The sequence below is a fragment of the Apodemus sylvaticus genome, chromosome 5 (genome assembly GCF_947179515.1).
Source record: "Apodemus sylvaticus chromosome 5, mApoSyl1.1, whole genome shotgun sequence".
In the NCBI taxonomy this organism is placed as follows: Eukaryota; Metazoa; Chordata; class Mammalia; order Rodentia; family Muridae; genus Apodemus; species Apodemus sylvaticus.
This window is the reverse complement of record NC_067476.1, coordinates 38565625-38589721: the sequence shown is the minus strand read 5'-3', so window position 1 is coordinate 38589721 and position 24097 is coordinate 38565625. Positions and strand designations below refer to the sequence as shown.

At 43.3% G+C, this 24097-nt stretch overlaps 1 long non-coding RNA gene across 1 annotated transcript in view; it reads right to left on the bottom strand.

Annotated features, from left to right (window-relative positions):
• Nucleotides 1-5623: 5623 nt before the first annotated feature.
• The window catches only part of LOC127685382 (uncharacterized), a 104934-nt gene continuing 86460 nt past the window's right edge, over nucleotides 5624-24097 (bottom strand). Inside the window, exon 4 of the long non-coding RNA XR_007977859.1 lies at nucleotides 5624-9884. This is a non-coding gene — a long non-coding RNA (uncharacterized LOC127685382). The remainder of the gene's footprint in view (nucleotides 9885-24097) is intronic.

Genomic DNA, 24097 nt, shown 5'->3' with positions numbered 1-24097 from the left:
TCCTCAAGTTTCAGTAAAGAGACCCTACTCCATGTAGGCCCAGTAGTTAGTCACAGCTAAGAGCTCAGTTGTCTTTTATTCATTCCTACAATTTTCCCTTATATTTTAAAACATGGACTGCATAGACTGTCTGTCTTAGTCAAGGTTTCTATCCTTGCACAAACATCATGACTAAGAAGCAAGTTGAGGAGGAAAGAGTTTATTCAGCTTACACTTCCCACATTGCTGTTGATCCCCAAAGGAAGTCAGCACTACCAAAGTGCCTCCCAGTAGAAAATGCCTTACAGCTGGATCTCATGGAGGCATTTCCTCACCTGAAGCTCCTTTCTCTGTGATAACTCCAGCTTGTGTCAAGTTGACACAAACCAGCCAGTACGCTGCCTTTATCGGAATCCCTGGGGAAGATATTAAAATTGAAGATTTCTAGGGTTCTCCCCAAGACTTGAGAAATGGAATCTCTGAAGAAAGGCCCTGGGGTTGGCATTTAAAACAACCTCCCAGGTGATTCATCAATCACGTTAGCATTCCAACAGCGATGCGCTCCCGTATACCAGGGGAAGACATTAGAGTCCTGACATGTTCAGTGGGTTGGACTGTGAGTGGTTGCCCGCTGGACCCTGGAAGGGAGAGTCCGAGCTGGAGAAGGCATTCTCGAAGACTACTGCAAACCCACACATATGCTGCTTCAACAGGGGGACACCATGACAGACCATGGCGACCTACTGCCTCTGGCCAAACCCTCTAAACAATAAGTCACCCTCTACCAAGGGAATGGCCACCAGAGAGGGACATCTTGTCCTACACAGGAAGCAGAAGGCAAGCAGAGCCAGAAGAACAGACAATCCCTCCTCCCATCCATCCAGGCCACCTCTCACCTCCTATCTGACTCTCTGCCTTAGAAACTGCAGTCCTCTAGTAATCGTCACAGGCTAGTGCCTAGGACCAAAGGAAGAGGTCAATGGGATAGGGGGAGGCCGGCTTCCAGTCTGCCCCACTGCTGACCAGCTATGTGGACGTGCCCAGAATGTCAGTGAAGTATACACTTAGCTTTTCCCCAAGTCTAAAGTTCTGCAATTTCAACTTGAGCTTTAGCTAGAGAAAAGGTCATAACCTCACTAATCCTGTGTTCTAAACTTAAGACTCTGTCTTGCAGTTTGTCAGTAATTCCTGGATGTCACAACAAGAAAGGAGATCTTTTGCCTCCTATTTGGGCAAAGGAAACCCCATTAGGTTGAAGGACCTCCATTCCCATCCTCCACAGTTCCATGACCTCTCCCCACCCTCCCCATCCAGCTCCACAGTTCTCCAAAGACTCTAGTTCACTGGTTATCACAGACTCCATCCCCATCCTAAGCACACCCTGGATTCTAGACCTTTTCCTATTTGAGTACCCATTCTGGAGTACCTAGGTGGTTGTGAGAGAGTGCCTAGACTGAGTCTTTACCCAGAACATTCTTCTTGTTCCTCTAAGGTCACTGATCCAAAGTGTGGCTCCGCTGTGATTCCATCAACCCTGTGTGCTGCTCTCAGTTCTTAACAAGTGACATTAGAACTATCTTGTTTTGTCCGTGTGACCGTAGATACAACACCTGTGTCTGCCACCTAATGAATATTTAGGATGTGGTTCCTTGACTGAACAACACTGATGCTAGCAATGAAATAGCCTGGCTTTTCCAGAACAGGACTTTAGTAAAAGCAAGTACTATGTCATAAAACATTTATATATACAGCTGTAATATAAAATATAGTTCAATTATACACATACACACACCAACCACACACACACAGTTCTTTACTGCACATAGTAGGCCAGCCATTTCGAAGCCACTCATCTAAGAAAAGCCATCCCTGGATACTTCATTGATACCATTCAAAGCATTAACTGTCATTCTGGTATGACTTCCATTTATTGGTATGTGGAGAACAGGCCATTTGTCGGCATATAGTGTGGCAGTTTCTCGAGATCAGTATGTTTTCTAAGTTATTTGAAATGCTAAGTATTGGATCTTGTCTGCTTTAATTATGTTTGAAACAGGCAAATATCCTTCACGGAGATTGATAACTAAAGAAATGTTTATTCACAAATGAGCAGTGGTGGTGCATGCCTTTAATCCCAGCACTTGGGAGACAGAGGCAGAGGCCGGCAGATTTCTGAGTTCGAGGCCAGCCTGGTCTATAGAGTCCTGCTCCAGAACAGCCAGTGTTATATAGAGAAACCCTGTCTCAGGGAGAGGGGGAAGAAAGAAAGAAAGAAAGAAACAAACAAACAAACAAAGAGAGAAAGAAACAAAGAAACAAAGAAAGAAACAAAGAAAAGAAAAGAAAAAAGGAAGGAAATGTTTATTCATGATGGACATCTGTCTGTTTGACTACGCGGTCATCCTTTCTTTTTTCTATTTACTTTACATCCTGATCACTGCCTTGCTTATGGTCACTCCCTCCCACAATCCTTCTCTCATTCTCCCTCCTCTCCTCCCCTTCTCCTCTGTGTGGGTGGTACCCACCCTGGGCATGCCCCCACCCTGGGCATGCCCCCACCCTGGCACATCAAATCTCTTCGGGGCTAGGCACTTCTCCCACTGAGCCAGACAAGGCAGCCCAGCTAGAAGGACATTTCCCACATCGAGGCACAGCTTTTGGGACAGCCCCTGCTCCAGGTGTTAAGGACCCACATGAAGACCAAGCTGCACATCTGCTACACCTGTGAGGAGAGGTGGGGTGGAGAAGACCAGCCTAATAACCACATCCTTTTACATCTTTCCTTCTCTCTCTATGAGGCTAAAGAAGACATTGTGTTAAGAGTTAATGGGAAATGTATGATGAAGTGCTAGAGTTTCTAAAGGCAAAAGGTAACAGATGTATTAAAAATTTCTCTGTGGAAATCACAGGCAGAGTGGGAAGGTATCCCTCAACACAAAAAGAAGGAAAATGACTCTAGGACTCTAAGCACATGGGACACGTGGGCACATGTGTTTTTTGTTTGTTTGTTTGTTTTGTCCTTTTGTCTTTCTCCTCCTCTGCTCGAATGAAAGCCGGACTTTAGACTCCCTGGCTTAGCCATGGTAGTGGTCCCAGTCTGTCTGTCTGTCTGTCTGTCTGTTTTCTCTTTGACAAGGATCCTCTTCAGTCTATAATCCTGGATTTCTGTGTTAGACCTGCAGTCAAATCCAGCCAGCAGCTGCTCAGCCTGGATCAGTGTTTACCATAAATGATGTTGATACTTAAGAATTAGGAAACTTATTCCTTAAATAAGAATTGCTGCATTTTCTTGGAAAATCATGATATTCAACAGTACAAACCCCAAGTTGTTGCATAAAGACATTGTTCTCACCTAGACCTCTGGGTGCCTGCATTTTTACATAAGTAGCTTCCTTTATAGACCCATTCACTGAAATCAATCTACGGAGAAGAGATTCAAAGGTTTGACTAGACTGCCAAAAATATCTGTAGCTCTTCCTAGTTAAAAATGCTTTTGTCCAGTCACCAAACCCATACACTACTATGAACGACAAAAGGAGCATGCCATGGTTGTCTCTGGAGGGGCCCTGCCACAGCCTTACAAATACAGAGGCAGATGCTAGCAGCCAACCATTGGACTGGGCGTGGGATCCCCAATGGAGGAGCTGGAGGGTGGTCCAGAGGAGCTGAAGGGGTTTACAGCCCCATGGGAAGAACAATGATTTCGGCCACCCAGATGCTCCAGGACTCCCAGGACCTGAACCATCAACCAAGGGTTACACACAGTTCCAGCCAAAAATGTGGCAGAAGAAGGCCTTGTTGGGCATTAGTGGGAGGAATGGTCCCTGGTCAGGTAAAGGCTCAACAGAGGCCCCAACAAAGGGAAACCGAGGGGGGGGAGGTGGGAATGGGTCGGGTGAAGGGGCATATATGTGGAGGCAGAGGGTGGAAGGAGGGGTTGGGGGTCTTTGGGGAGGGGGAAATCGGGAAAGGGCTTACCATTGGCAATGTAAATGAAGATGATATTCAATAAATTAAATAAATAAATAAAAGAATGCTTTTGTCATATTTTTTATACTTAACATTCTTAAGGTTTTTTTTTTTTCATGTAGCCCAAACTGTCCTTGAACTTGCTATGTAGCTAGGCCTAATCTTGAACTTCTGACCAGACCTCCACTTCCAGAATGCAGGATCACAGGTGTATCCCAGCATGCCAGCTACGCTTTATCTCTCAGAAGCAATACATACACTTCCATTTTCCGTTTTGCTTCTGACTTTCCCGGACTTAAGAATTATTTACCTATAATCACATATCTATCAAAAATGAGGAAAATATGAATAGAGTAATAGCTTAGTCATGGAGAACTCCTCTCATATGTTCAAAGCTCCAGAGTTAACATAGATTGCATAGAAAGTATATGTGTAAAAGGGAAAACCAAAGCCAAAGAGCCTTGGAATCCTCTGACAGCAGGCACACTTACCTGCACTCTATTGCCAGTGTCTAACCCACCAGGGACTGTCCAGCTTCCTGACCATGGACCGGCTCAAGCGATTGCCTACTGTAACTATTCCTGGTCCTTGTGCATGGCTGTCTGAACCTGGAACCCACCATTCCAGCTCCAATAGACCTCTCCAGTTCTCCATGTCCTCCCCTGTAGCAGAGAGAGCAGAGGTTGCTAGTGCGAGACTCTTCAGAGTCTTCGAAACTCTTGGCTCTTAAAGCATCCTGAGGAAGCGGGACATGGTGACTCATGCTTTTAATTCCAGCACTTGGGAGACAGACGCAGGCAAATTTCTGTGAGAACAAGGTCAGCCTCATCTACATAGCGAGTCCCAGGCCAGTCAGAGTTCCATAGTGATGCGATGTATGAAAACTACATCCTCAGGAACTAGAGAGGATCATTATCTCCACTTCAGATCTTCCTCTTCAGCAGGGAAGCCAGGGTGCAAGTACACGTCACTGTCTAGAATGTGAGCATGAGGGCACACTGGCAGAGTTGGCTGTGACAGGGAGTGGTACTCTTCACAGAGCCTCCTCCCCCAACCCTGCCCACAGGCTCTCAGAGCAGCCCTTCTAAGAAAAGAGCAAGGATGAGCCTCACTCTGCAAAAGAAGCAGGTGGAGACCTGACTTGAGTTTCATCCCTTCAACAGAGGGAAATTTCTGGGAGTTCTCCAGCAAGTCCTTAACTAGTTTGACCTAACAAGTGTTAGCTGTTGCATCAGCGTGTTAACAGAACATGTCCAGGCCTTTGAAGTAAGTAGGATTCCTCATCAACAGTCTCACCAGCCTTCATGCTAACAGGCAGGAGCGAGTTCATGCATGCACTTATATATTATAAGGAAGCTGGGCATTTTTGTGGCAGCCGATGCTTTAATTTATTTAAGTCATTTTTTTAAAAAAAATTATAATGCTATAAAAATTAACTTCTTTTTTTTGGTACGTAGTTCTATGAATTTTAACACATGTATGATTTGTATAACTGCCTTTAGGAATCAGCTCCATCCCTCCAAAAAGCTCCTCCATGCCCTTTGAAACCGTCTCAGAAAATAATTAGAGTGGTGTACACATAAATCGAAAGCCACAGGGGTATTTACAAAATGAATTATGCATTTTATTTCCAGGGCATTAGGATGCAATTCCTCTGTGCGTGTTCTGTTCCACTTTGGAGGATATAAATTGTCACGAAATAGCGTTCCAGTTCAGCCCCACGTACCGCGTGTGGTAAGCTGAAGGCTAATCTTTCTGTTCTTATTTTTATTTATTTAAGACATGCACATTGAATTCAAATATTTTCAAAGTATGTAAGCTTAGGAAGAAGAAACAAAACAAAGCAGATGGTGACTTATTTGTGTTTCCTTGAGAGATGTCCAGGAATTTGACAGAATCAGAGAATCTCCAGCATCAGAGAATCACCAGTCTGGGATGAAATTTGGTAAGAAGTCACGAGTACCTCCCTATCTTAGTTTCTTTTCATGGGCGTTTAGTTCTCCACCTGTGGGAATGATTCATACCACAGGCCCAGGTCACCTTGCACAGTCCTATGCCCCAAGTAGCTTGGTACCGTTGGGATACGCTCATTGTGATCTTCACCTGAGGATGGATCTATGGAGGTCCTACATTTCTCTGTGTGATAGATGGCGTTCCCATTCAAATCCTTGTTTCAATTTAAGTGTGCTTACCTGAAATTAAGTTTTGTTAGTTCTTGAGTCAGAAACTATTAAATTTTGGAGAAACATCCAAGTCAGAGTCTTCTTCATCCCCACTTCCATGAAGGAGAGATATAAGTATCAGGAAGGCTTAAATACTGTCCAAAGAGGCAAATTTAATAGCCTCTTTAATAGATATGTTATCCCTATCATCCACAAGGTAGTTCTGAGTCACCTTTGCCATAAAGATGGAGCATATTTTTACAGTAAAGTTAGGGCACACTCCATAAAAGTTTTATGACTCATTTACTGGGGAAGAACCATATATTTCAGGATGAAGAGGTAAGCCCTAGTTATGTATCATGAGAGGCAGGGATCCCTGTGTCAACTGATACTCTGTTCTATATTTCATTTCTGTCTTTATGCCTTTTAAAAAAAAAATCCTGAGAGATTAAAGTTTATTTAAAATGTCATACTTTGCAAGCCTCACATTACCTACAGAGAACACCCTAAGAGCACCATCATTACTCTCATTTATTGCTGTAGATTAGCTATCGAGCCTCTATCACAAAAATCTGCACTCCTTAACATACTGAAGGGCACGAGAGAGCGCCACTCAATAGGCGTTTACAGAGTTGTCTAGCCATTCACTCCTCCTAGGCTCTGCTCCGTGTTCAGGTGGAAGAGTTTAAGAGGATGGACGGGACTTGGGTCTTAGCATTTGGTCCTCAGAAATCCTCCAATGCCTGAGGGAATCCTGGGTTCAGGACTGCCAAGTAGAGGGTGAAAGCAAGTCAACCTACACCTCGGCCCACGAATTTGTTTTTTATTTGTTTGTTTGTTCTTGAATTTGGGTTTTTAAAACATAATAGCAAAAGCACACCGATTAGTTAAAGTTTGCAAGCATGTTCTCACCAGCGTGAATCACCTATACACTTCTGTACACGATGGAACATTTGAAAGACAACTAAATCCCTGAAGAATGGTCCATAAAAATAGAAGGTACTATCAGAGGGCTTTAGTGGAAGGGTTGCTCGAGTGCATGTGCATGTTAAGTAGTATTCAGTCTTGAAAATCAAGGAACTTCTACCACATTCTGCAGCGCCAATGAGTCTTGAAGATGCTATGTTAAGTGAAATAAACCCACCATGAAAAGACAAGCATTATATGGTTAGTTATATACATGCCTAAAGAGGTCAAATTCATAGAAACAATAACAATTTTAGTAATGTAGAATAATTTTTACCAAGAACTGGGGATTGTTCGGGGAGAGGCTAGTAGAGAATTGTTTAATGGATAGAGAGTTGTAATTTTGTAAACTGAAAATGTTATGGAGAACTTGCACAGCAACATAAATGCACAAAACTGTACATTTTAAAGAGGGATTTTAAAAAATAATTAATGTGTGTGAGTGCTTCTGTCTGTCTGTATGTGTGTACCATGTGCACTCACTGTCTTTGTCTGTCAGAAGAGGGTATCAAGTCTCAGGCCTCTGAGGCCCCTGTGGGAACAGAACCTGGGTCTTCTGTAAGAGCGGCAAGTATTCTTAACTGCTGAGCCATCTCTCCAGCCCCAAGATGGCGAATTTTATACTTTATTTTTCTTCAATCAAATTTTAAAAATCTGTTAGTTTTTAGTGACTATAATGAGAATTAATTAAACCATGCTCAGATGATTTCTAAAGGGTATCCATGCAGTCAATTTTACCAACCACAGTGTTGCTGGGTCATGCTTTCTACCCCTACAAGTCATTGAGGTTGAGCATTCAAAGATAAGGTACCGCCAGAGAACCCAGGAATAGTAAACATCATTCTAAAAGCAATTTGTGACCCAAAGATCACCTGGATCCAGATCTTCCTGGGAAACTTAACAGTTTGCATGTGTGGGGTTGAGGTATACGATAGAAATTGGTGAGCTCTTTGTGTGTAGGGGGAGAGACGGTCTGCGTTTGCAGTGATGGAGAATACTGGTATCGCTCAGTGGCAAATTACAGAGGATTCCTGTCTTATGTCTCATTGCCTGGCTCTATGATATGCAGTTAGCAATTTGCTCACCATAAGCTTGACGAAACGTAACTATGTGGCAAAGAGGAACATTATTATCGAAAACACATTTCTTCACTGTCACGCAAAGTTTCAGATTTAACTCTAGTTTCTAATAAGTGGGGGAAGAGCTTGGAAAGCAGTAAGGAAACTGTTGGCTTCAGCTTGAATTCCAGAAAGCCCCTAACAAATGTACCAGCAATGTAACAACCCCTTCCAGGCTGCTCCCGCAGCAAGGCCCCTTCTGCAGACAAGTGACTTAGAGGATTCTGTGGGGCAATGATACGTGCCAATACAGTAGGGATGCAGACATAGCCTCTCCATAGGCTCCCCTGCCTACTTTTCCACCAGCCCCACCTTAACTTGCTCTAGTCTGGCTATAGAAGGCGAAGAGTCTTCAGAGACCACTTACCATCCCGGAACCGGGTCTTGGAGCTGTCGCCTAGGCCTGTGAGGCAGATGTGTGGTAAATAACACTGTCACCACAGCCAAGTGCACAGCACATTTTCCAGTGGAAATACCATGCTGGAGACAGAACATTACTTAGCAGTGGGTGGGCAGCTCATTCCTAACAGCTCAGTTCCTCCCTGTCAGGGACCCTGTGGAAGCTGGCTTCTGCAGCAGCTGTGGGAGGGAGCGGCCCTCCAGTAGCTGCTGGGAGCAGACAGTGAAGGATGCAAAGAGAGTCTCTTGGGGGAGCCACTGTTTGTGACTTGACAGTGTAAACAACAGAAAACAAAACCCCTGGGTCTATGAGCACAGAAAAGCTGTATAAGGTTTGCAGAAGGCTTTCTCGTCTGCATGGGTTAGCTTACTCACTTCTGGGTTTGCTAACCACTTAAAGAGGCTTTTGTCTGTAGATGTAATGACATCAAGACTTCTCCATCTTAAGAAACGATTATCAAGTATGTGCCTGTAACCATCTTCGAGCCTTCTATTTCTTCCTAGTGGGCTGTTCAAATGGCACCTGAAAATGACCCAATCTGGAGCTGCGCTTTTTATTTTTCCACAAGTGAGTGCCCGTGAGAGGAAGCCCTAATGACATGCACTGTCTTCTTGCCCCGCTGTCCCTTTTCAGCCTGGCCCATCCTTGTTCACACCTGTCATAAAACACAGCATCTGCATTTCCTTCCCCCAGACAAGGCCTGGGATGACAGGGGACTCAGACAAAGGTTTGACTACATGCTACACATCCTATGCCAAAACGTATAAAGATGAGAACACGCCTGAAACACGTGCTTTGTCCATCGGATCCCAGCACCATGCTTTTGTGCGTAAGAACCCATTAAAATGATCATATTGGCATGTTTGCAGATTTGACTGTACTTTAAAGCAGTCTTCATGGCTAAAGGTAGTGATGTAAATGAGAACTGTCTACCGTGGCTCACGTCTTTTGAGCATCCCCAGTTGATGGAGCTGCTTGGGTTGTGACACTTGAAGACAGGAGCCCTGCGAGGAGTCGTACATCCATGATTTCAGGTTTTAAAAATGTATTGCTTTGCCCTACTTCCAACCTCACCGGTTTATGGCCTTCTGTGAGCAAGCGCATTCTTTGCTCCTGCTTAATTCCGTCCTGCCTATGAGGACAATTAGAAGAGGGAGTTCTGTTTGTGCCTAGAACTGTGGGAAGTTGACAAGCAACCACAAGATGGAGCTGCTACGCAGGAGAAGTCCAAGTTAGTGATGGCTGGAAGACGCTGTGTTCCAACATCCAGGGCAGAAAACTGACATCTCACTGAAAGATAAAGACAGTATTTTAGGAAGATATATGCTCCAAACTTTTCATAAAGTCAAAGAGTTGTTCATAACAGATTCCAAATTTACTCTTTAACGATCTAGCGATTCCCTTCTGGGAAAATAACGCAAAGCTATGACATGAGAAATATCTTCCTCAGAGACTCTGCCCGTACCGAAGTAGCTTCCTTGTCTTTTTTCTTTAGCTTTAAAAATGTTCATTTTTCCATATTTTCAGTGGCAGGGCCATGCTATAAAAGAGAAATGCATTTATTTACTTATCTACAGACTTCTATGCCCTCTGTCCTTCATGTTAAAAACAAACCAATGGCCTTTGGTACTTCCCATCAGGGCGCCTTTGCTGTTGGGACTCTTACCTCTCAGTCTAAACTAAACCACTCTCCTAGCCTTGTTAGACTCCACTGGGGTGCACCTGCAAGATTTTGGCAATGCATGATTAATAGATAACGTAAGGTGTGTGGCGCTCTTAGGAAATCCAGAAGAGGCCACTAGAAGATGAATCAAAATGTGGCTCTACCTTTCCCAAGACCACAATATAGGCTATGGCCAGGTGAGCATGGATCCTGGGGTGTGGGGAGTGCGCAGAGCAGGCCGTCTGCTCCTTCCACACAGTGTGCAGCCTGCGTGTCACTAACGCAAAACCAAGAGCATCCTGTCGAGAAATAGAAACCTAAAAATAGACCTGCAAAGAGTACAGTACTGTGCCCTTGGCTTGAAAAATCTGCCCAGCACTGTGACAAAAAAGAAAAAAGGCCTTTTCTATGGAGACTGTGTTCACAAAAGCCATATTTCATCTTCATACTGACTCCAAGGAAAAGCATGCTCAGAAAATGTGCATCTTGGCTGTCCTTCAACTGTAAGATTATTGCGTTTGTCTCTGGATGTTCTGGACATTAGATATCTGTGTAAGGTTTCTGAAATCCCTCAAACAAAATGTTAAAGGTTACAGATTAGATTAATAGTGGCATTTAAGCAAATCAGCTATCACAGTATGTATCTGATGTTTGATGATATTTGGCAAGAATTCAAGGACAATATTTCCTACAGACTGTACATGCTTTAGAACTCCTATAATAAATGATGGTGTTTCTAAAGAAATTTGGCTCAGAGAGCCCACAGAATATATGTGTTTAATTTGTAGCAGTTAAATCCAAATTTAATTGTCTATAATTGTATGAATTCCTAGTTATAATAGTATTTGCAATAGCAAAGAATGTCAAAGGAAATTCATAGTATGTATTTTGTATGTATTTCAAGGCTAGATCTTAACTGTATTTTTTTTAAAACAAGCTATTTTAAAAACTTTATAGACTTGTGTAACTTTTAAAGAACAGCTGCCTCCAATTAAATAACAAATACTTCCCAAAGACTCTTTCAGGTTCAATGTTCCTTCAGTGGGCTGCAAAGTCTGGAGAAATGGGCTTCGTTAAGAAGCCCAGAATCCCAGAAAGGATGATTGAAATGGTATTTAATACCTGCGAGGAGAGGAACAATCATTGGTTTAAAGTTTTACCGTGAACACTGGTAAACAACAATGATTACAGGTCTCGTTCAAACCGGAAATAATGAACACGGGATGGAGGGGGAATAATGCTCCAAATTGTTCTTGAACTCAGAATTGTGCTTATTAATCAGCCTGGAAATAACAGCGCTAATCGTAGGTAAGAAATCCAAATGCTTAAGCAAGTCATTAGCCCTGTGAGCCCAGGATACCCATTCTTTGTACTCGTACAGTATTTTATTGAGGAAAGCCTTCAAACAACTGGGTATTTAATACAAATTCTAGGGTTGACCCAGGTCAGATAAGATTCCCTTTCAACTCTTCTTGCTAACTCATAAAGAACCATTTATGTGCTCCTTCTAATTCAGCAAGCGTGTTCTGAACACTTACTCTAGGCCTGACACACAAAGAGAAACAAGTAGCACTCAGTCTTCTGTGAGGTAATTATTAACCTCACATTGGCTTTTTCTAATAAGCTCAAAAGTAAAAGACTCCTTGTAAAATAGTAAATTTGCACTTTAGATTGACTTTTTCAGACCAGTCTGGCAAAGTTTCAAGAATAAAGTCATAAGAAAGAAATGCATTTAAAAAAGAAGAAGAAGAAGAAAAAGAATGCAAAGTCACTCCGAAAATCACAAGAACTTAAAGCAGGTGTTAAATTGTGGACGCATTCACTTTCCATTAACGTCCACTGAGACCCAATGTACCCCATCACAAGGAGAGCTTTCATTCTTTTAAATTCACTTGTACGCTGTAAGTACTTCCTTAGACGTTGATCACTCCTCTCTTAATTTAAACAGCAGCACATAAGCATCTTACTCATGAAAATTAGAGTGGAAAACTCTTACAAATGTTTGGGGCCAAAAAAACGAGTCAATGCTAGAGTTTGCCAGGTGGGGGCAGCAGAGAGTACTGGCTGTGACAGCTGAGGACCTCAAGACCAGGTGGTTGCCAGGAAACCTTCAGGGCACCTGAGAACTGAGGATGCTCCATCTGTCAAGGCAAAGTGAGCTGAATGGAAAGGCTGGCAGTAGGAAGCACACGCCAGGAGAAACAAGCAAAGGAGACAAGAAAAATGACTGCAAAGCGGAAAGAAGCCACAAACCCTGACTGTAAATAGGTCACCGCAAAGAAAGGACTTAATTGCTCACACTTTGTAGTTTTCAAGGGTAAAGCAAATATAGTGATGCTAGCACTTCACAGAATGATTATTCGCACAAGGCTCTGCCACCATGAATGTAAAGTGCTCCGTGCATGGCCCATCGGGGTCGCAGAGAGGAGGGAACAAACCCAAGGAGCTGTTATTGCTTCCCGCTGCAGTTGCTGAGAGGCTGACCACGCGGAGTTGAAGGCCACCATCGAAGAAGAAAGCCAACAGAACCCCCTGGCCGCCAAAGACTCCCATTCGTGGAGACAGCAATGGGTCAACGGGAGCTGCACTGGAGAGCAGCCTCCTGATGGCTCTCTATAGCTCGAAGTCTGTCTCCCAGGAAGGTCCATCAACCTCTCCGCTGCCTAATAAAGAACCTGCCATGAATCCCATCACTTAATTGAGGTGGAAAGCAACTCTTGTGTTCTTTCAAAATAAGACCAGTTGTCTGGCCCTCTTGGCTTCAGAGCAAGAGTGGGAATTCCGGAGCTGGGGAGGGGGAGCTCCACCGTAGGGTAGGGCGCCCCCTTGAGGTTGTTATCTTGTTTGCCAAACCAGTTCTTAAGAGTCGTTTTTTGTTTATTTGTTTGTTTGTATCAATACTAATGACCCTTTTGTTTGTAAAACTGCAGAGTAAATATCTCCTGTTCTTGGAGAAGATGGTAATGTTCCCGTAGATCTAAACAGAGGCTGCATTCTGCAAGGGGTTAAGTGCTCTGCCTCACAGTGGGAACTTGAGACTTAAACTAAGCTCTTGAATTCAAGGTGATGGTGGTGGGAAATTGGGGGGAGTGTAAACTGTTGTTTGTAAACTGAATACACACACACACACACACACACTGTATCACTTAAGAGTCTAGACACTGGGTTGAATTCTTTTTGGAGCGCGGGGCTAACATCTTGTTCCCCAATGGAGTCTTCCTGAGGTAGAAGAGTCCACTTTAGAAGCTGGGAGGTAAGAGGCTTGTTTGCATGGAGAAGACTCATGGATTGCATGGGACCGAGGCTTGCACAGGCCTAGGAGTCTGTCGTAGAATCTGAGTGCATCTGGACCTGCAGAGGCGTTCAAGGGTCACACTACAAACCCCTCCACTATCACTGTAGCATTAAGCATGCAACATGCTCTTAGTAGGGTTTTTATTAAGTATCACGCTTACCCGATTCTAATAAGTGCTGCAGTCACAGAAATTTACAGGAATATTCACCCTCAAGGGCCACCCATTCATTTTAGTCCTCCGCTGACCCCGTCAAGTGCTACCTACTGATTCTGCTTCCTAACAGGCTAGCCCAGCTGCTCCAAACCACTTCACCCAATGTGTGCTGTTCCAGTCTGAGAGACAGTTGGGTCTGCTTCTCAGTCTTGACCCTGATACTCACTCCTTACAGAGAAGCTTGAGAAACCTTCTTAAAATATCAATTAAGCCTATTGATTTCCCTGCCTGTATCTCAGTGATCTCAAGATGAAGACTGGAGTGGAACTGACCAGGCACGGTGGCTCATAGCTCTAATTCCCAGAGGCAGAAAGATTGCAAGCCTGATCTACATAATAGGCTCAAAGTATTCTGAAGGAAAAGACTGAAGGGGCCTACAGAATGAACTGGAAGCTAAAGATGCGTGTTGCCAAGCAAGAAGACTCAGGTCAGATCCCTGGGACCCACACGATGGAAGGAATTCCCAATTTTGCACATATGCCCTGGTGTCCCTCTCTTCAGTGAATACATAAATATAATAAAAAGTCTTACTGAAATATTCAACAGCACCCACAGCCAAAACTGTACTTAGTGGGCTGTGGAGAACTCAGTGAGAGCCTGGCCCCTGGAAAGATCCATCTAGAAAACCCCATGAGACAGCTGAGCGTCCATTCATGTCATGAGCTTCTGTGTAGGAGAAAAAAAAAAAAACATGGTAAATTGGGCCTAGAACACACACCCGCAATCCCATCCCTCCAGATGCTGAGGATTAAAAGCTAATCTGAGCTGTCTAGCAAGATACTAGCATCATGAAGGAAGAGGGAGAAGGAGAGTATGTGACAGATTTGGGGAAGGGGTTGTTCTAAGGAAATCCGGTAGAAGAGTGGACTTCCCGTTCCTACTGGCGATATGGCAATAAAGGACATGCCATGTGGGTACCAGAGTCCAGTGATAAGGCATCACAACTGAATAGCAACCTCAACCCATCGAATGAAGCAGCTTCGTTATAAACCAAAGGAACCCCAGTTATCTTACATCAAAAAAAAAAAAAATAAGAAGAACTGAGACCTGTGCTGTTTACATGCAAGAATAGCTTGTCTTTCTCAAGCCCCTGCTAAGCAGGCAGCTACACACCAGTCATCTCAATGCTTAATGACGGTCATGTTATAATTATGATCTTTACTTTAGATATGCGAAAATCAAGGTTCAAAAGGTTGCTGAAAGTCAAATAACTAACAAGCTGTGGGGGAACGGGATACATATGGTACACGGTTTAGGGTCAGGCAGCATGTAAAGCTAGCAGAGCATTTGTCTACTATCCATCCCCCACCATGCCGATCACAGAGTTCCCTACAGGGGGTGGGGGGAGGGGCTGTTTTGTTCACCACAGCCTCAGCAGCATATCAAGTAGTGTCTGACCATGGCAGACTTTAAGTGGGGATTTTTTTTTAACACATAAATGGAAGAAATAAAGGTTGACAGCTGTTTTTATTACTCAGTATTTTGATTCAGAGATTTACAAAAAGTTGGAAAGATCAGTGCGGATACCCTTATGTCCATGGTGTTGGATAGATTTCGTCTTCTATCCACTTCCAAGTGCTGCTACTAAAATACAACTCTGCCTTATTCAACCAGAGGTTTCCATTAGCAACAAGAATTAATTAAATTATGAGTCATCGGCAGATGACACTAATGCAGATTATCCCCCCCCACGATTCTTTCTTTCCTAATTATAAAAAAGTAATACGGCAAAAGACACATGCTAGATCTATTAATTTTATAAAGCAAAGCATGTGCCATTGTGAAAAGACTTGTTTTTTTGGCGAAAACAAGAGGCAGAGTAGAACTTGATGTGTTTTTCTCCCAGGAGATGATAATAATACTATGCAGAGTTTATATGTACCTTATACCTGCCATGTGTATTGTCTCATTTAATTATTTTAACAGTGCCATATGGTTCTATTATGTCCTCAATTAATTGGTATTATTTCTCCCATATTCTGTTTTGAGACAATCTGGAACTCAGAGAAATGTTACAACATGCAAATGTGTTCACGCATGTATCCCTCAGATACATGTGCGGTGTGTGTGTGTGTCTGTGTGTGTGTGTGTGTGTGTCTGTGTGTTCTACATTTTCTTCTGTATCTGTGTGTATTGAGAGCCTTGAGGTTGCATTAATACTACAATGTCATTCCTAAGTCATTGCGTTTCAGCTATCTTTTTACTTGTACAATCTCCTTACTAGTTCCTAGCTCCAAGCATCCTCAATATTTTTGCTTATGGGTGGCCTCTGTAGTAACAAATCTCCCTCCAGTTGCCTCTACTGTTCTCCTGCCAGTAGGGATATTCTATTTCCCTCTCTAATCCTAACAGATCCCATCCTTCTGTCTCCCTGGTAAGCTCTGATGCCCAGTGTCAGCATGGAGACCCTGTTTCCATTGCCCCAAGACTTCTCCAAACACCACAGGATGAGACCCCACCTTCATCAACACAAACCAACACCTTCCCAGGACTACCCCACCTCATCGTTCAGTAATGGCCATCAGAAGCAGGTCACAGCTGGGCCTGGTGGCATGGGCGTGTGAGTCCAGCAAATGTTAAGCTCAAGGTCCACTTGGGCTGGAGCCTGAGTTCAAAGCCAGCCTGAGCATCTTCACGAGAGCATGACTCAAAAAAAAAAAAAAGTAAAAAGAAGACTGGGGATATAACTCAGCAGCGGGATGCCCGTCGAGCATGCGGGAGGTCCTGAGTTGACCCCTTAGTACAGAACAGGAGGAACACGGGGCAGCAGAGTCTGGGACTGCAGAGTTTAAACCCACACCAAGGCCAGCAAGTTATCATCTTCGGATATCCATGAAAAAGGACCCACCAGTTAGATCAAAGGCACTGATGGCCTTGTAGCCTGCCATTGGTCTGAGAATGAGGAATAATAGATGAAAGAAAAAAAAGGACTGGTTGAGCTGCAGTGTGTGTGTGTGTGTGTGTGTGTGTGTGTGTGTGTGTGTTTTCAAGGGGGTAGGGGGAAAGTAGGCACGGAATAACAAACTTGGAGTCGCAGGACTTGAGTTCTATCCCCAGGACTCACACTGTGGAAAGAGAAAGTCAACTCTTGAAAGTTGTCTTCTGACCTTGCACTGTCTCTCTCTCTCTCTCTCTCTCTCTCTCTCTCTCTCTCTCTCTCTCTCTCTCACACACACACACACACACACACACACATACACGCACACACACGCAATATAGTAAGAACGTAAAGGAAAGGGACCAGGGAGGAAGCTTTTTCTGAACTGAGCAGCGGGCAGAGAAGTCGCCACTATGTTACAACACTGTTGCCAGCTAATACCCAGCTGCCCCATAGCTGCCGGGAAATGCAAAGAGCTCAGCGTTCAACTGCTTCTATTTTTTCCATGTCTCAAAGCAACAAAGCAGAGAGTGTTGTTCTCCAAAGACAAAGGCTGTTGAGAAACACTTACAGCGGCCCAGGCTTGGGGGGGGGGGGGGTTTAGGAGGGGAGGGATGGGGTGGGGGAGGACTCAGCACATGCTTCGGTTTTGATTTTCCTTTTGTGATGTTAGCAAATAGATCCAAAATACCCAAGCCTCTATGCCCATCACTTGTGAAATCCTGCACCAGAGCCCAGCTCAGCAGATCCTACCGTCTCTCTTTTCTGAATTTACCTTGACTGTGTGGCTTCCAAATGAAAACAAAAGGCGACTTTAAAAAGAACTGACACCTGCTTTCCTCCAAAAGTGTTGTCACTCAGCTCCCTGGTCCTGGTTCATTCACACTGCTGAAGGAGAACCAGCTCCTCCTCTCTCCCTCTGCAGCAGGCTTACCTAAGATTCCCAAGCTTGAAGTTTATGTAGAGCTCCTATTGTTCCCCTTTCTGATGACTCTTCCTTTATCCCGTCTTTTCTATTTTCCTTTAACTGACTTTTACTTCACCGCCTTTCTCTTGTGTGACTTACCGACATCCTCTGAATCCTCACTATGCCTCTTGGCTTTCCTCCTAAGTGCTTTGTCAAATGAGGTGCATTTTAGTTTCTATGGCTCTTGCTGAAAGGTCTCTCCCTTCTACAGGAGATAACAGCTCCCCTTTCTTACTGCAGGTCTCTTCTATCAGGCAATAGTTAAACAGTCTCCCTTAGAATCCCACCAGATTTAGGATCCACTCAAGGGACACTAAGAAAAACCCAACCCACTATAATAAGGATGAAAATGTCTAGGCGCAGCCAGAACTTTCTTTCTTAAATGCAACACTGGAAAAACCACCTTTCTGCCCATTTCAGGCTTATATATAAGCCTATATAAGATGCTTAATTAACAGATAAGACAGAAGGATGTAGATTTGAGAAAGTGCAATGGTGACTGGTCAAGAACTCACTTAACTACAGACTGAAGCCCATGGACTCTTAACTCTGGGCACAGAAAGATGGATGAGAAACTTGTCTATTGAGAGCTGATGATACAAAAGAGTCAGTGGCCTTCCTGGCCACCAGAGGTGCTGTGCTCCGACACTTGCCACTATCATGACATTTACTGTACTCTTAGTACGGTCCAGACACCTAACAAAAATGTAATCACCTATTACTTTGCCTACTTTCCAGATGGAGAAACCAGGTGAATTGATTATTGGCTTTTTAAACTACCCAAACCCCCCTCAAAATGGTCCTTTCCTGAAAGGACCCCATCTGACCCCATCTGGCAGACTCCTACTTCCCCCCCTCCCCCCCCCCCCCATCTACAATGTTTGATCCTAGGATGGACACATCACTCTAAGAGGCAGTAAGTCTTTCATGAGCCTTGACATGTGGACCTAGGGAACACTCTAGAAGGACGATGACCTAAAATCTAAGGCTTCCTTTCATTCTGCTTAGAGAACACCATTTCCAGTAAGAAATTACACTGCCCCAATCAAAGAGTACTAAAGCCTCAAGAGATGTGGGCAAAGGTGGGGGGTGGGCAAGCAAAATCATTCATTCAGGCAACTTTTAAATCAGTTCTGATCCTAGGACTTACAGTCGTAGGAGGTACTATGCCCTTATCTTTGTTTAATCTAAATTGAGATTCTGTCCATTTGTAATTTTTAGGAGTCTTGTAGATTGGGGCTTACTTACAGAAATTCTTTACCTGAGCAGCAATCAGCACACGCATGTAGAAAACTACCCAAGTTTTGGGACAGAGCCACTGTGAACAAGTATGCATTTGCTTTATCTCCATCCCTTCCTCATTCAACTCCTAAAACCCTGGGAACCTTGGGGATTGGCTAAGTGGCTGACAGCCCTAGGTAACTTTAGATTGGGACCTGGTCTCCGGAAGACTAAGGCAGGATTAGGAGGTTGGGACTTTCAGCTCTCCCCCCAGCCTCTGGAGAAGAAGAGAGGCTGAGGCTTACATAGATTCCCAATGCCAATGACTTCATCAATGTGCCCATGTAATAAAGTTTCCAATAAGGTACAAACGGACAGATTTCGGAGGCTGAGCTCTCGGAGCCTTCTACGGGGTGAGCATCCAGATAAACTAGATGTGCCATGATTCTAGCTGACATTTTGTGATGGTGATTCCCAGTTGTCGACTGACTATATCTGGAATGGACTACAATCCAGAAATCAACCTGTATGCTTATGAAACTTTAAAAAAAAAAAAAAGATGGATTTACTTATTTTATATATGAGCATTCTATCTGCATGTACACCTGTGTGCCAGAAGAGGGCATCAGATCCCATTACAGATGGTTGTGATCGACCATGTGGTTGCAGAGGATCGAACTCAGGACCTCTGGAAGAGCAGCCACTGGTCTTAACTGCTGAGCCATCTCTCCAGCCCCAAAACTTGTTTTGTTACAGTTTTATTTATTTTTATTGTACAAATACGAGTTATTGCTTGCATGTTTGGGAGTGTATGCAGTGACCCAGGTGGCCAAAAGAGGGCAGTCAGTCTCTGGAGTTAGAGTTATAGCTTGTTGTGAGCTATCACGCGGTTGCTGAGAACTGAACTTTGAGTCTCTTCAAAATAAATGTGTTCTGTTGAGTTTTAGCAATCACCCTAGCAAATTAATTGCCCTGAAATGGGACCCCTGTAAAAATCCTAAATTTAGGGAGCAGTGTGAAGGGTCAGAGTGTTCAATCTGTGGCATCTGATATTAGGAAGATATTATGGGAATTAACTTGAACTGTAGTGAATCCAGCTGATATCCACCGCAAAACTGCTTGCATGCTTGCTTGCTATGTAAGAGAGAAACCCCTCACATTTGTTGGTATAACTGATGCGGGTTGTAAGAATATGTTACTTGTAGAAAATCAGTTGGTTTTTTGTTTGTTTGGTTTTTTTTTTTTATTATTTAATCACTGGAAAACAGAAGATAAGATCTCTTCCAAGTTCACAGAGGTCCATAAATTGTTGGTAATCCCTCTATGAAGTTGAAAACATCTTGTAATGCATAACATGTTGAAAACAGTACTTAGAAACATTTTAGTTTAGTAGCAGGGGAGTGTGTATAGGGGGAAACCAGTCCTATGCTTTGTACCCCTGAATATTTAAAACACATTTAAAAAGCCACCTTGAAATAATCAAAATGTTTCCAAGGAAATTAGCTACATAACAAGAACAAAGTTCATGTATATGTATAGAAATACAAAAATACGCAGCACCTAACAATGCAAAGTTCAGAATTGTTGACATTTAATGGAAAATTACTAAGCATGCATGAGGTAAGAAAATATGTCCTATAGTTGTATAGAAAATTACATTAACACTGACCTAGACTTGTATAATAATGGAACTGGTGGGCACGCTGAGTAAAACATATGTTCAAAGGCCAGGGAGAAAGCTCAGTCAACACAATGCCTACCACACAAGCACTCTGTCTGGCAACAAGTACAAACTTTTAATTAGAGGCCATTACATGGCATCATCCGTTCTATTACCAAAATATACGAATGAAGGGATGGAAAGAAAAACTATCTTGAAAAGTAAGTTCAGAGCCAGCTATATGGCTCAGAGGGTGAAGGTGTTTGCCGCCAAGCCTGACAACCTGAGTTCAGTCCCCAGGATCCACACTGTTGAAGGAGAGTCACAACGTGAGCAAATTGTCCTCTGTCTTCCACAGGTGTGCTGTAATACACCCCCCAAAGAAACCTGATAAGTAAGTGTAATAAAAAGATCCATTATGTATCTGAAGACAGGGACAGTGTACTCACATATATAGAAATCTAAGAAAACACATAAATCTGAGAAAACAATACAAAAAAAGAACCGTTATGTAAATTGAAACTTTTACCTAGAAAAAGGAGGATTTTCTTACAGTTTAGAAATAGCCATTTCCAGTCTTGTTCTTATTTTCTCGTCGTGTTAGGCAGTAAGGCAGGAAAGACTTTGAAATTCACTTTTAGCTACCTAAAAGTGGTAGCGCCTTTACACATGTTCTACAACACCGTATAACCTTGTGATATGCTAACCTTATGATAAAAGACTCGGGCAAAGGCTGCCCAGATGGGCATCAAAGTTTCTGCTAGCAAGACATTTGCACACATAAACACAAGCCCACACACATAAAAATATATAAATAAACGTAAAAATAAATAAAATGAAGAGTGCTGGAGAGGTGGTGCAGTTAGGAGACCTTGCTGCTTTTCCAGAGGACCCACGTTCCATTCCAGTACCAGTGTCAGGTGGCTCACAAACCAACCTGTGATTCACTTTCCAGAGGAGCCACGCGGAATCCAGGGTTACCTACCCATGCATGGCATATATTCACGCAGACAAAATAGTGTGTGTGTGTGTGTGTGTGTGTGTGTGTGTGTGTGTGTGTGTGTATGTGTGTGTCCTTAAGAATACTTCAGTTTAGCTTAAGAAAATAATCAGAGTTTTAAGTAATAGTATAGCTGAAAGAAAAAAATAGCTAAAAGGGGAACTGCTAAACTTTTTTTTCAAAACTACTAACACTCAGTTTAAGCAGAGAGTTTCCAAACTAAAGATCAACGTGCCCGTCATCTTGCTGTTTCCACTGGTAACATGTTTGCATGTACTGTATGGAAAGAGGGAAATAATTTAGGGATCTCTCTTTTTGTATTCTTGGTTGTCTTCCCTCTAAGTTTTAACTTCTTTCTTCTTTTCTGAGAGGATCTTACACTGTAGCTCAGGCTGGTCTCCAGCTAGAGACCCCCGTCCCAAAAGTTGGAACTGTGGGTCTGCATTACCATACCCAAACACACACACACATATACACACATATACACACATACACACAATACACACACAATGCACACACATACACATATACACACATATACACACATACATACATACATATACACACATACACACATATACACACAATACACACACATACACATATATACACACAATACACACACATACACACATATACACACACATACATACATACACACATATACATACAATACACACACATATACACACAGACACACACAGACAGACACACAGACAGATACACACAGACACACACACAGACACACACACACACATTCACACATACATGCACACACACAGACACACACATTCACACATACATGCACACACACAGACACACACACACACACACACACACACACACACAGGTCTTTCTTAGAGGAATAATCACAACTACCTTTAGAACATTACAGATTCCTGGTTAAGTAAGGTGACTGACAGGTCCCTCGTAGGCTGCACATGTGGTATTCTGTACATTGCAGTCCTCCGTGGTCTGGAGGAGCTACTGGTCTGTCCGAGGATCTATGGCTGCAAAGAGTTGGGAAATTGAACCAATGCGTTTTCCATTATCCCTTACTTATGTGTGGCAACGGATGGGAGTTGAAATATGGAAATCATCAGCAGGCTAATACCAGATTAATTTATGCTTGGACTTGGAATAAAACCAGACACGTGTGCTTACATGCAAATGCACCCATGCCCATAAGACTCCAGGCTTTATGCCTAGCACTTGGCTCCGATCCTATATGCAGCCTGGGGGCCGTCGAGGCAGTACTGGAGACGTCCCTAGAAACCAAAGACCATCTGAAGCAAGAGTGTTTGATGACGGAGATTTGGGGCTGAATCGTGGCTATATATGCATACAAACACAGAACCACCGGTAACTAATTAGCCGTGCACGAGTATTCTACTACCAGAGAAGTTAATTTTCCATGGCTCTTTGACTGGGGGGTGGGGCGCAGGGGAGGGGGCGGGCGCGGTTTCTTTGTGGCATCCTTCAACTTTGGTGAAAACAGCGACTGAGATCATAGAAAGAAAACATGCCTCGCTCAGTTGGCTACACGCTCTAAAGAACGTGGGGCAAACTGGAACTTCAGGACTTAATTATTGTTGATGTGGTAGCGCGTGCTTGTGATCTCGGCCCTTGAAGGAGGAAGGATGGTGGAGCAGGAGCGCAGTGTCTGTCATTCTCTGCTACGCAGCAAGTTCAGGGCCAGCCTGGGTTTGATGAGAGCCCCCCCCCCATAAAAGCAAGATGAAACAACACCAACAAAGAATTTATTTCTGGGTAGCGACAACAGAATATGTCGCAGACCCATCCAAGGTCGGGGCTCTGTAAATGCTGGCACGTGAAGCAGGCCTTGGCGTAAGGTTCGCACAGGACCACACACACCTTGCATTTCATTTACAAGGCCGACATGTTGGAGAAGCTACTTTCATTCCAAGTTTTGTTTTGTTAATCCACAAACCAAAGGTCTGTGTGGCAGCACATGCTTGTCATCCTAACCCCTGAAAGGCTGAGGCAGGAGGATCACTGCAAGTTCAGTGCTGACCTGTGTGTGCTACAGAACTGTCCTTAAGACTAGCGTGGGACGCACAGTAAAACAATGTGAGTAAAGAAGCAGGCAAATAGGCTTACAATGTGGTAGTAATATGGTCATAGTAAACCTCTCATAAGGCCACAGAGTGCTTACACGCCCCAGGAAGTACCCACATAGGAGCCGGCTCTTAAGACCACCGTGTGTCTTGTCTATGCTACATATTATAGTTAGAGTTCATATCCAAAAATTCAAACTAGAAGGTCTTTCCCTAACACGAACAGTGTTTCTCCAAAAAAAAAAAAGTTAAAACATGAATTTTGACATATAAGGATCTTTGGTATCTAGGTTTCTATCTGCCTATTTAGACCTGCCACCTCTCTCTCTCTCCTGTCCATCAAAATCCAAAAGATGCTTTGTGATTTTTTTCACTTTTCTTTAAAAACTTATTATATACATTTTATATTTATATATTATGTTATCTATATAATAAATATATGTATTATAGTTATATATTATATTTATAACTTTAGAGATTATATTAGGCACAGGTGACACATAGCAAATGCCCCTTTGTGCCAGGCA